General features: G+C 35.9%; 1 long non-coding RNA gene across 3 annotated transcripts in view; it reads right to left on the bottom strand.

Annotated features, from left to right (window-relative positions):
- The window catches only part of LOC129145619 (uncharacterized), a 649656-nt gene that overhangs the window by 424335 nt on the left and 211353 nt on the right, over positions 1-13968 (bottom strand). For all 3 annotated transcript variants that reach the window (XR_008551418.1, XR_008551419.1, XR_008551420.1), the window contains exon 3: positions 9823-9976. This is a non-coding gene — a long non-coding RNA (uncharacterized LOC129145619). The remainder of the gene's footprint in view (positions 1-9822; positions 9977-13968) is intronic.

The following is a 13968-nucleotide window of genomic DNA, read 5'->3' as shown; positions in this document are numbered from 1 at the left end:
TCTGATGTCAGTCAACTGGGGACATCTAGACTACACAGTTCTCGGGCTCTGGCTTCAGACTCCAGAAAATGCAGCAAATGCTTGCAAGTGCTTTAGACTAACACTTGCAGGGTGCAAAAAGCCAATAAGGGTATCAGAACCATCATGTATCATTGTGTGTCCTTTCATTCTTGTGATGGTTAATTGGCTAACACCATAATGTAAAAATCACAGGAGTACACTATCTTGAGTAGAAATAAAGATAGCCCAAATTTGGCATGAAGTGTGAATAACAAGCAAATCTCTTCAGTATTCCCCTTAACCACAAATACAGAGAATATTCTGATTCAACCCAGCAGCAGTTGAATTATGCCCCAATGAGTCAGTTTCTCTTGTTATGATTATAAGAAAATCAATTTCCATGAGGGCAAATATTGATTGCATAGGTAGATATTGAGGTAGAAATTAATTGGCAGAAATTAACCTAACTTTCCTAAAGATAAGGTACTACATTTGAGATTTTCTATTGTGGAATCATGGAGAGAACACAAATCATCAGAGTGAACACATGTATATTAATAGTCATAGTTAACTATTTATTGGATGTTTACTATGTGCTTGATTCTCTGCTGAGGTTTTTTTGTTTGTTTCATAGCTAAGTTTTATAAAACCACAAGAAGTGAGTTTTATTCCATTTTAGTAATGAGGGAAGCATTTTATTTTGTTAATTTATGGATCAGGAACTAGGAGAAGTGTTTGGTTAGGACTTTTTTTTTTCTTTTTTAAGGTATAATTGACAAATAAAAATTGTCTATATTAGCGTAATCAAGCCAACGAACATATCCATCACCTCAAATAGTTGATATTTGTGTGTGTGTTGAGAACACTTAATATCTATTATTTTAATGAGAATGAGTTTGATATCAGACTGTCCAATCAGCCACAAAAATAATCCATAATATACTAACCTTATGAGAACCTTCAAACAAAAATCAGCAGAAATAACACATAATATAGTGGAAATGGAATCTGAACAAAACATAAAAGGGAGATGTAAAAATTTAAAAAGGAAGTTGTCAAAAGTTAAAACCAAAAAATTTAAAACATGTAAGTTGAAAATAAGCACTTATATCTGACAATCACCTTAAATGTAAATGGCTTGAACTTACTACTTAAAGGTTACATAGTGGCTCATGGATTTCAAAGCAGAGTCCAAAAATTTGTGTTTATAGGAAACCCATCTTACCAACAAAGACAAACACAAACTTAGAGTTAAAAGCTGTAAGACAATAAAAAGAAGTCAGGAATAGCTATCTTATATCAGAAAAAACTAGATTTCCAGTTTAAAAATGTAATAAAGAGCTAGAAACAGATACTATATTGTGATTAAAGACCTACAGTTTAGGCACTCATCCCATCTTATCACACACTCATAAATATTTTAAAACTCTCACCTTTTTATTAAGATGGCAGATTAGAATAAAAGTCTCTTAGTAGAAAGCATAAAGTAAATAACATTTAATAATCACTTGCTATATACCAGACCTTGAGCTAAGTAATTACATTTTAACAACTCCTGATACAGGTCTGATAATTCACAATATCACAGATGAAGGAAATGATACTCAGTGAAATTAAGTAATTTACTCAATGGTAGATGATAAGCAGGGTCTCCGAGATTAAACTAAGATCTTCTGAAACCAAAAGTTTGTGCTGTTAGTACACAAATAAGCTAAGAGTTTACAGGAAAACTGAATATTGGTTGAGGTTACACAAATTGGCCCACAAATTTGGACCTGTAATCTCTATATCTTAAGAAATGAACCTATCCTAGTCTGGAAAACTGGTCTTTTTCTTTTTAACCCTGTCTTAAATGGACAGGAAGAAGACAAGTAGGAAACAAGAAGAATAAAGACAGAAAAATGGGACCTGACCTATTGGATCATAAAAGAGTAACAGAACCTGAATTGAACTGAGTGGCAAGAGACAAATTATGGTGGTCATGAAATTCAAGCAGAACAAACCGATCCAATAAGCAGAAATATCAGGCAGCCGCTTTACTCCAGAGGAAGCCCTTAAATAGCTCAGAACATCAATTGATGGCTTTTCTTTTTCTTTCAGAGATGCTTCAACCATCTCAGTTCCCAACTAGCACTCAATTTTAAGAGTGGAAATAAAATTCACACAAATCAATGAGTAGGGTCAAGCAATGAATGGCCCATTTCCACTCCAGAGAAGGATTTCCTTACATATGTAAAAACTCCTTATTTGCAGAATTGAAAACACATAGGAAAGCAAGTTGTTACCTAGTGAGAATGCAATTACTAAGCGAGTACATCAACTATGATAAAACTGTAAGACCTACTGAAGCACTATCCTAGGAAGGCATTTGGTCAACTAAGCTTTTGTAAAAGTTCACGACAAAGCAGTCCTGAGATTTACATTGTAAAAGGACTAGCTTCAGACCTGGACTTGAATCTATTATACCATTTGGGTAACTTTGGGTGAGCACCTTTTGGAGTCTTACTTGGTTCATTTAAAAATTGTAAGAAAAACAGTTACAGGTGCTGGGAGGTTTCAATGAGATGACAACTAAAAATTGTCTGAACAGGGCCTGGCTTATAGAAAACGCTCAATGCATATTAGTTACGATGTTGGGTCTTAGTTTCCAAATAGTTGATACAAGTTCAGATTCTAGTGCTTCTTCCACTGCTTGAGGCTAGGAATGGGAATATTGTAGAAGATGCTACAAACACAGTCATGAAACAGAGCTCTCCGAAAACTTAGTCTCTTCTTGACCAGAAATGAGGATGAGGTTGAGTCAAAATTTTCCTCTGTACTGTGGTAATATTAATGCTGGAAAGTATAGAAGTATACCTCCCTCATGAGAGTTTTTTGAAGGTCAAATTCTATAAATCACACAACCATGTTTGGCAAAGGTAATATCTCATAGAAAATAATAACTATATATTATCTATTATTATGATGCCTTCAAATATACATTGAGTAGCTTCTATGTGACAAGTACCACACTTGGGGCTTCTTCAGGACATATGGATATGTACATAGAAGCCTGACTTCTAGCAGACATGCGAGACTTGATTCCTGCCATTTCAACTTTGATTAAATTATTGATAAGGTGATATTATCTCCACTAATGGTCTAGGAAAACCCAGATTGGGATGGTTCTGAAGGCCTAAACTTCTAGAGGCAACTCCAAATTAGAGAAGATGTTTATTATTCAGAATGTCCAAAAGCTGACATGGCCAGAGGGACAGTCTGATTGAGAGTGAGGTAAAAACAAAAGGATGAAGTCAATTAAACAGTGCCAGATGCCATGCAAAAGAGAGAAGTAAGCAGTGAAGATCAACAGGGAGAAAAGCACAAGGTGGGTGAGGTCAGGATGAAGATCATGGTCAATGTTGATATATGGAGGTGATTTTTATGTGATACCAGTAGGATTATGCAAGATTGGCTCACTCAAAGTGACTAGGATTAGACTCAAAATAATATTTATAGATTTTCATAAATTTTGGGCCTCTCATTCTTTGAATGAGGTCCAAATTCAAGTCTTGGAGATTGTGAAAACAGGAGTTTTAAGAAATAATTGATTACCAAGCCATTTTTATGTTCATCTGACTCGATCGCATAACTGGAATCTAAACTTGTTGACCTTCAAAAAATATGAGTGGCGAGACATGATTTAAGCTAAGAAGCAAGCCATATGGCATTGGACAGTTTAATTTAGATGCTAGTCACAGGTGTGTGTTTTCAAAGGAATGCCTCAAGCACTTTCTTTTGCTGACAGAGACTGTAAATGGGCTAATGAAGAAAGATCCTATATGATTCTGAGGCTTGTATAAAAGCAACATGGCTTGTCTGCTTTCCTCCACCTGTCTCTGTTGGTTCCCTGCATTAAACACTAAGTGGAACAGTTGAAAATGACTGAATTTGAGATGATCTTGAATTAAATGTTCTTTGTATGCAAACAAAGATATCTTACTTCAGAAATATTACTCATATAACAAAAGTGAAGGCTTCAGCTAGAAGTGACTGGGGAAAACTAATGCTAAATTATTAGGCAAACATTGATAGGATTAAGTAAGATGATAAATAAATGTTCAAGCCAAATTCTGAAAAGAAAAATCCAAACCAGGTGCATGGAACTAAACAGGCAAACCTACCATTTTGTTGTCTAAACTTTTGACTTGTCTGTAGTTGATTAAAATCAGTTCCTTCATATATCAGGAAATTCGGTGTTTTTTTTTTTTAAGATTTATTTACTTGTGCATACAAGAACTGGGGTACAGGCCAGAGGTGTGGGGAGTGAGAAGATTCACCAGAGACAGAGTGGGGAACGGAACAGGAAGATGTACTGAAATACACTGCTGAGGGGAGAAGCAGGCAAGTTAGGAGAGGTCCCTGCGCCATGTGGGTAGTTCCCTGGCCAGGGATCGAACTCATGCCCCAGCAGCTGCAGACAGCTTCATAGGTTGCATGTCAATCCTCTGTGCCACCAGGGAGGCCCAATATATCAGGAAATTTGTAAGATATAACATATTTCTCCCTTGCTCTCCCCCAAAGCTCCTCCTGGCTTCATTTATCTTAGCCCTGATTCTATCTTCCATCATTATAATAACTCATTTACAAATTTACTAGGTTCCATTGTCTATCATTTCCTTCTTCATCTTCTCCTAGAAAAAACTCAGATGAACATGATCTGAGTTGTCCCAGTTTACAGCTGAGCAGATAAATGTTATCAGATAAACTAATAAATGGAGGTATTTTTCACTTTAATTTATATTATGCCTCCATGAGGCACTCCATGCATTCCTACTATTTCTTGAGCCGGTTAGCTGTCTCTTTTTCTGATAATATGATATCATGTCTTCTCCATTTCAGCATACTTCCTACTATCTTTTCTCCACTGATAATAAGCCCCCTTTCATGCTTCAATGAGAAATTAGATGACACCCCTCACTTTGAAAGATAAGGGATTTTCCTCATCTTTCAACAACAAAAGGACCAAACCATCTACTTGCAATCTGGAATCTTCTGCTTCCTTCTGAACACAGCACACAGTGGGGATTGAGTCCCTCATACTCTCAAATCCAAACCCTCCCCTTGAGCTTCAGATTTCATCCTTTTCCCTTCTATTCATCTCTCTTTCCTCTAGACAGTTCATTTCTTTCAGCAAATAACCATGATACAATATTTCCCATCATACAATCAACAAATAACAAAGCCAGAAACCTTCCCTCGAGTTTCTAACTTTGGTCCCATTTCTCTGTTCCCTTTTGCATTAAGCTTCTCGTAAGAGTTACTGAACCATACATCACATTTTTGGCAGTAATAACATTTTAACAGATTCCAAAGGGCATGCATTTTCTTCTAAGTTTTTTACTTAGGTGTGAACATAACTACTTTTTAAATGGCTTTGGCTAAATAGCCCACCATTTAGTAAAATATCTGCATAGATATTTTATATAAAAGTTATATTCTAGTAATATTAATAATCTTCTCTTAGAGTTCTATTGGAAATATTAATGTGTATGTTGCTTTCTTTCAAATAATTCTGTGGAAACCATATTCCAATAATATGAAGAATTTTTTTGAGTTCTATTAGAAATACTAAGATATACACTGATCTTTTTCAAATAACTTTGTTTAAAGCCATATTTAAGTAAAACTATCTTCTCTTAAGAGTCCTTTTGGAAATATTAAGATACATGTTTCTTTCTTGCAAGTAAGTCTGGTTGTATTTTCTTCTAAGTTTTTAACTGAGTATGAACATGCCCAGTTTTAACATGACCTGCACATTTTTGCAAAATATAGACTATATACATAGCCCATTGGGGGAATGATAAACTAAGCCAATAAAGGAAGTATATCTACTCCTATATCCCATTATACACAGCACATCATACATTATATAAGACACAGTTGTAGATGGCAGCATAACAATCCCGAAGGATATTATGCTGTGACTTTAAAAAAAAAAAAGAAAAAAAAGTTGTTTATTGTTGTTTACATTTGCTTATACAATTTTCCAATCTTCAACTCACCTTTATTTATTAATGAGTTGGTTTCTTCCCATTGAAACTGTTTCTGCCAAGATTTCCATCAACTTCCATCTTGTCAAATCATTGTCCTCATCTTATTTGATCTCTTGAACATTTAGTATAACAGTCTCTCCTTTTGGACATTCTCTTCCCTTTTTCAGTTTATTCTACTGGTCTGGTTTGCCTTCCATTCCATAAGCTACTCATTCTCAGTCTCAGATCCTGCATATCTAATAGATCCTGCATATCTAACAGATCTTTATACCTTGTCATTCTCAGAGCTCAGTCCTGGCTTCCTTCTGTCTCTCCTTAGAGTGGGAGTGTCTGTTTTATTAATTCACATGGATTTAAATACCATATTTATGTTAATGATAGTCTAATTTATATCTCCAGTCCAAACCTTTTTTCTAAGCTCCACTTCCACGTTCAATTTGATGGTATCATCCTTCTTCAACTGTATAGTTCACCCAGGCATCTCACATTTAATATGAGCAAAATAGAACTCTCAATTTTCCACCCCAAATCTGTTTCTGCCCTCACCTGTTTATCCTCATATCAGTAAATTATACCACCATTCATATTGCTTTTCAAGAAAGAATCTTGCGAGCTGGGGCCTCCCTCATGGTGCAGCACTATCAAGCTATCACCAGCCACTGCAGCCTGAGTTAGATCCAGGCCAGGGAGCTGACCCACATGATGCAATAGACCTTGCCTGTCTCACCTTCTGCTCTCCGCAGCAGTGTATCAGTAGATCTGCCTTTTCTGCTCCCCATTCTGGGGTCAATCCTCTCAACATTCCTCCCCCGCCCATTTCCCACACCTCTGGCCTATACCCAGTTCTTATATGCATAAATAAATAAAATAATAAAGAAATAAAGAAATCATCTGGCCACTATTGGCATCTCCACTGGTACAAATGTAATTTGGTCATCTAAGCCACTGTTATCACTCCTTGATGACTTCCTCTCTCCCTGCCCCTCTCCCAGCTGTTCTCCTTATAGCATCAAAAGAGATGTCCTTCAAAAAGGATATCAGCCCCACAGTGGCTTCTATTTCCACATAAAGTAAACTTCAAGGCCCTGAATAATCTGTATGCTTGCTTCCCTTGTTTCCCGACACACAACTGTCACATCTATTAGCCATTTTCCATCTCTTAGGTCTCAGTTTAAATGCTTTATCTCCAAAAAAGCCATTCAAGGCCATGCTCCCTAAAACATATCTCAATCTTTCTCCATTTAGCCCCTTGTGTATTAGCTTGATATGAATAAATAGGGGAAAGAAACCCCTTAACAATAAGGATCACATTTGTCCTGTTCATCATTTTATGGTCAACATATAACATAAAGCCAAGAACAAATTAACTGCTTAATAATATGTATTTTTTTAATTAAATGAGGAAGCTTTTCAGGAACCTAACCCACATAGTGTCATCAATACAGCAGGGGAGGGGGAGGGAAAGGGATCAAAACAGGAGGGAAGAGCACCAGAGATTATGGAGATTATACCTGAGTGGAGAAATCAAATATCGTACAAAAAATAATGATGTAAATATATATATATTTAGATATATATATATATATATATATATATATATATATATACATTTAAATAAATAAATAAAAGAGGAGAAAAAGGCACTGCAGGGTCTGAAGGAAGCAGCAGCCATTCATGCCAGCAGCCCCTGTAGGCTCAAGAGCAGGAAAAAAAAATAGGAATGGAAATTTCTCCTTGTATTTCCTCACACCCAGCACATTATGATAACCCGTCAATTTTAGAAAAGTGTTGTTTGTTAAATTATCTCACTCAGTATTGGTTGACAGTGATACTGAGGAATATAATTATTCATTTATAAATAGTTATATAGGTATACTGTAGTCCTGCAGTTCAATTTAATTCTGACTCTAACTTCTCAGAGTTAGCACAGACACCCCAAAATTCAGCATTCAGTCCACAAGACTACTTCAGACACCAGCCATAAATAAGGGTCTAGGTTATCTGCACTTCTGCCTGGTTGACTACAAATTTGGAGGTTTCTACAAACCCTCTCAGGCCTATTCACTAAAATGATTCATAGAACTCAGAAAAACACTCTACTTATATTGACCATTTTATAATAAGGGGTATAACCCAGAATAGCCAGGATGAGGTGTGGGGTGGGAGGATACAGTTCACAAAGAAATGGGAAGGGGGGCAGAGTTTCTTACCTTCTTGGAACATGCCTCTCTCCTAGGTTGTTGATGGGTTCTATAACCCAAAATGTTACTGACCTTTATTGTTCAACAGTTTTTAATCAAAGTTCTATTACATAGTCAAGGATGATTAAATAGTTGGTCATTGGAGACCAAACACATCTTCCAGCCCCCTCCCTACAATGGTCAAGAGATGGGGCTGAAATTCTCTAAGCATATGCTTGATGATCAACACTCAACTTGAAGCTACTTTTAGTCACATCATTAGTCTAAAGTCAATTGTGGTCAGAAAGGATGGGAATCCCTGGTGGTGCAAGGGGTTAAGCACAGCACTATGAAGCTATCTGCAGTCTCTGCAGCACAAGTTCAATCCCCGGCTGGCCAAGGAGATACCCACATGGCGCAGCAGACCTCTCCTGGCTTGCTCGCTGCTCCCTGAAGTAGTGTATTTCAGTCAATCTGCCTGTTCTGCTCCCCACTCTGTCTCTGGTGAATCTTCTCACTGCCCCCTCCTCTGCACCTCTGGCCTGCACCCCAGTTCTTGTATGTATAAGTAATATATAAATCTTAAAAAAAAAAAAAAGGAGATTACTATGAATAACAAAAAGCACTTCTATCACTCAGAAAATTCCATGGGTTTTAGGAGCAGTGCGCCGGGGTAAAGACCAAACAAATAAATAACATTTTTATTATACCAGATTAGCAAATACACTTTTGGAATATACATAGAATTTACTGCTAAAGGTTGGAAGAAAAAACTTACAGAACTGATGCTACCTAATAAGTTTTGTTCTAGAGCAAAGATAAAAGTACAGATTTTTTAGCATATCTTCACATATGCTAGTTGGTAGATTAGCATTCAATAATAAACAACATGAAGAAGTACTTTTTTCTGATGTGTCACTAAATTAAAGATAACCAAAGAAGATACATATTTAAGAGTAAAAACTTATGTAATTAAAACAACATCTTATGAAGAAAATACTCAAGTATATTCACGGAAACAATGGTTCCTTTCCTTAGAACTTAAAAAAAAAGAACCTTCTAGGATATGTTATATATTGATAGATAATACTAAACTTGAAATTCCTACACTGCTAAGATAGAAACCAAATCCACAAAAGCAAAAAATGGCTATACTGATGGGATTAATTTTAAGAATTAAACTAAAATATCTTTTAAATCCAGACTAAATTACCATGGACTCTATGTCATTTTGGGACAAACTTTTTTAAAACACTGAGAGGTTCACTAAGGGAATCACAGATCTTAAAGATAAAAGATACTGTTTTCTCTTACAAAAATGTGAAAGTCCAGCATTTGTTGATCTTTTGTATATTAACAAGGGGCTATAGTTTTAGCTTACCTGGCAAACATTTTTGAAATATAAGCACATGTTCTATCTCCATCAAAAATCGATATTTTAACAATGTGTAGAGAGGAGACTTTCACAATAGAAATTTTTGTTTCTTTGAAATATAGATATTTGGAAATGTTTCTATTGTTTCCTGATTCTGTAGCTCAACATGGTCTTGTGCCACCTAAAAAACCAATATCTACACATTTTAAAAAAATTAGAAAAAAATACTCACTTGTTGGGGGAGACACCATGATGATCATCCAGGTGGTTTTCTCAGGGCAAGGCTTATCTCTTACACTTGAGATGTCTTGACCCTTGTGATTTCACAAAATGAGGGACACTTACTTAACCGCATTATTGTGGTGGTTGTAGACTGTGTTTCTCTCCTAACAGACAAAAAAATAGAAATACAAGGTATTTTTAAAATCTACTGATTCTCTGGATCAGGAGCGAGGGCACAGCTTAGGGCCTATTGCTTTGGGGCTCATCACAAGGCTGCAGTTATGAACTAGACTCATTGTAAAATATATATATATATAAATGTGATTTCATCTGGAGGCTCAACTGGGAAAGAATCTGCTTCCAAGTTCATTCTGGTTGTTGGTAGAATTCATTTCCTTGTTAACTGTATGACTGAGGTCTCATGCCTCTTGTTGGTGCTTGGCTGGAGGCTGCCCACGTCCTAGAAGCTATCCACAGGTCCTAAGTATTGCCCAGGTGTGGGTTTCCCTAAGATGTCCACTCATTTCCTCTAGCGCTTAAAGAGAGTCTCACATTCCACTCAATCAAGTCTGGAGTCATACACAACCAAAGTTAATCCTGAGAGTGTCAAACCTGAAGGAAAAGGAGGCATATAAAGTGCATACTCAAAGAGAGGGTGATTATAGTGGGAGGAAGTGATGAGGGATTATCTTGCAGTCTATTTGATTCATAGGATTTCTAATTACTTTGCAAATCTTCCTAATAAAGAGCTTCAGTGGAATTTGAATCCACTTTTTAAAAGTATAAGAAAACAACTGAAAAATTACTGACTGATCAGGGAAGAAGAAATTTACTTGGTAACTTGTTACAAAGACTTTTGTATAATTGGTAGATGGGACTGGAAAAACTGAGTATCATGAGTTCAGTGCAACCAATAATGGTCTTTTTTAATTTAGATATATTTATATTTGGGAGATACCTTTTTTCCCCCAGTTTTGACAGCCAAGGAGAAAAATAAACTAAACTTAGTCACAAACTTTGACTTGCTGAATTATGAGTATTGCAAATGTTAAGATTTTCAAACATAATGAGGCTTATTTTTTCAAATATTTGCTAAAAATAGTTATGTTAGTGAGATAAAATTTTAAAAGCACTAGTAAGAGTTAGAGTTGTGCCTGTTAGGAAAAAAAAAACGAACATGCATTTCAACATAAACTATTTAGGAATTGTACAAATGGATTATGTTATAAATACACTAAATATATTCAAAATAAACAAAAATATAAATCAACTGATAGATAAAAAACATTATAAAGATGAATTTTATGTATTTATAATCCATGTGTGCAATTTCTAAAGAAATGCATATGCATATTTGGGGTGATGCCCACTTTTCCCCTCACATACCATAAACATGCCATAAAACCAGCCTGTTGCCCAGTGTTATCACTCTGTGCTCTACAGTGCAGGAGCCACGAGCCACATGTGGCTACTGAGTACTTGAAATGAGGATAGTCCAATATGAGCTGTTGCTGAAAGTGTGAAACATACCCAAGGTTTCTAATACAAAGCAACAACAAAAGTAAAACCCCTTATTTAAAATGTTTATATTGATTCCATACAGAAATGATAATATTTTGGTTATATTGGTTTAAATAAGCCATCAAACAATTTACCTGCTTCTTTTTGCTTTTGTAAATGTGGCTACAGGGACTAGCACTAAAACTTTGGTGGTGGGTGCAGTGAGATTTATACACATATGGAGGAGTGAAGATATACTTCTGATAATTATGAAATATTGTAAATCAATGATAAATCAATACATTTTATTTTAAAAATATATAAATGTGGCTACAAGCATTTAATTATCTATGTGGTTAATATAATACCTATTGGCTTGTGCTGCCCTGGAGGGTATGCCTGAAGGCTAGTTAGTTGTGCTTTCTAGAATAAGCAACAATGAGATTAACCTAAGCAATTTTAGCTGAATCCTGGCATTACCTGAAATGAATTGCTGTTTCACACACGTAGTTAAATTTTTTCTCATTCATCAGTAATGGTTAGTGTGATATTTTAATCACAGAATGATTGAAGAAGATTCTAAAGAAATGGACTGATTTACCCCCTGAACTGTACTCCCTGCTCTATTTGCCAGCACCAGATGAACTGATAGTACCTTCTTCATAACACAGCAGTTTAGACATGGATTTTAGGATTAATAGCTAAGGGCCTACAGGGAAATATCCCAAAAGGATATGTGTGTTTGTGGAAACTGATTCATATCAATGCAGTACAGTGAGTTCTCATTATTAATTATTTTTTATAAAGTGTGGTGAATATAGAGCAAAGTAATAGATAAATTCTGCCAAGTACTTGAGATATACTTTTAAAAATTTGCCTTATAATTTACCCTATATTAAACCACATCTATAAATAGTCCAGTCTCAGGTATGATTATTTCCTTTGCAAATTAATTTATTACCTGCTATTCTGCTAAGTAACATATACTTCCCAATTTTCTTCCCTGAATTTCAAAAAGGATTCTGTGTCTACATCTCCCAAAGCAGTGATAGTGAAAGCAAAGACAAACAGCTGGGACTACATCAAATTAAAGAGCTTCTGCACAGCAAAAGAGACAGTAGCAAAAACAAAGAGAAACCTCACCAACTGGAAGAACATTTTTGCACACAACACTAATGATAAAGGACTGATCACAAAAATCTACAAAGAGCTGATAAGACTCAACAAAGAAAATAATCCAGTCCAAAAATGGGCAGAAGAGCTAAAAAGAAGAAATGCAAATGGCCAACAGGCACATGAAAAAATGTTTAAAATCACTTGTAATCAGGAAAATGCAAATCAAAACTACCATGAGATACCATCTTACACCAGTGAGAATGGCACATATTAAAAAAAACTAGCAACAACAAATGTTGGTGAGATTGTGGAGAAAAGGGAACTCTCCTGCACTGCTGGTGGGAGTGCAAACGGGTTCAACCACTATGGAGAGCCGTGTGGAGATTTCCTGACCTACTAAACATAGAGCTTCCATATGATCCAGCAATTCCACTCCTAGGTATTTACCCAAAGGACACAGAAACATTAATTCCAAAGGGCACCTGCACACCTATGTTTATAGCAGCACTATTTACAATAGCTAAGCTATGGAAACAACCCAAATGCCCAAAAATAGATGACTGGATCAAGAAGATGTGGGACATATACACAATGGAATATTACTCAGCAATCAAAAAAGATAAACACATGCAGTTTGCAGCAACGTGGATGGAGCTAGAAGGGATCATGCTCAGCAAAATAAGTCAGAAAGAAAAAGAAAAATACTGGATGGTCTCACTCATAACAGGAATTTAGAAAACTTAAATAAGAGACGAGGAAAAAGACTAATTAATACAAAGTAAAAATCAAAATCAACAAGCAACTATAAACCAAAGACACACTACGGAGGGGAAGGGAAGGAAGGGTGGGGACTAGAGTCCAGCCTGGTGAGGCAAATCTTGACCTCCATTTTCTTTCTGAAAAAGTTTGATATTGAAACTTAACTCTGACCATTCTCTCCTCAGTGTTATTTTCCTTGCAATTGAACTCCCTCTGAGCTACTATTAAATTCTAGAAGCTGGGATAACACACTTGGAGGAATTATAATAAAGTCTAGCTGTTGCAAGTTTTTCTTGTATTGATCCGATGCTTGCGTTTCTGCAACTTCCAATTCAATAATTGGATATATCTAGGGAGATACAGAACATACTTATCCTTTCACAGATTATTCTAATACTTCTATATCTTCTCTTCTCTGGGTCACCCAGTTTCTCTAAGTATTCCTCTCACTCATTAAACAGATATTTATTAAATACTCTATCTGTTAGCTCAGATTGCCATCACAAAATACCAGACCAGTGGCTTAAAGAACAGAATTTATTTTCTCACAGTCTGGAGGCAGGAAATCCAAGATCAAAGAGCTAGAAGGGTTGGTTTCTCCTGAGGCTACTCTCCTTGCTGGCAGACAGTCACCTTCTTGTTGCATCCTGACATGGCCTTTATTTATGCAATCGAGCTCCTGAAGTCTCTTCCTTTTTTTTTTTTTTTTTAAAGATTTATTTATTTATTCATACAAGCGCTGGTTACAGTCAGAAGCGCAGGAGGGTGAGAGAATTCACCA

The sequence above is a fragment of the Talpa occidentalis genome, unplaced genomic scaffold (genome assembly GCF_014898055.3).
Source record: "Talpa occidentalis isolate TD23 unplaced genomic scaffold, MPIMG_talOcc4v2.1 talOcc4.13, whole genome shotgun sequence".
NCBI lineage: Eukaryota > Metazoa > Chordata > Mammalia > Eulipotyphla > Talpidae > Talpa > Talpa occidentalis.
This window is presented reverse-complemented; position numbering and strand designations above follow the sequence as displayed.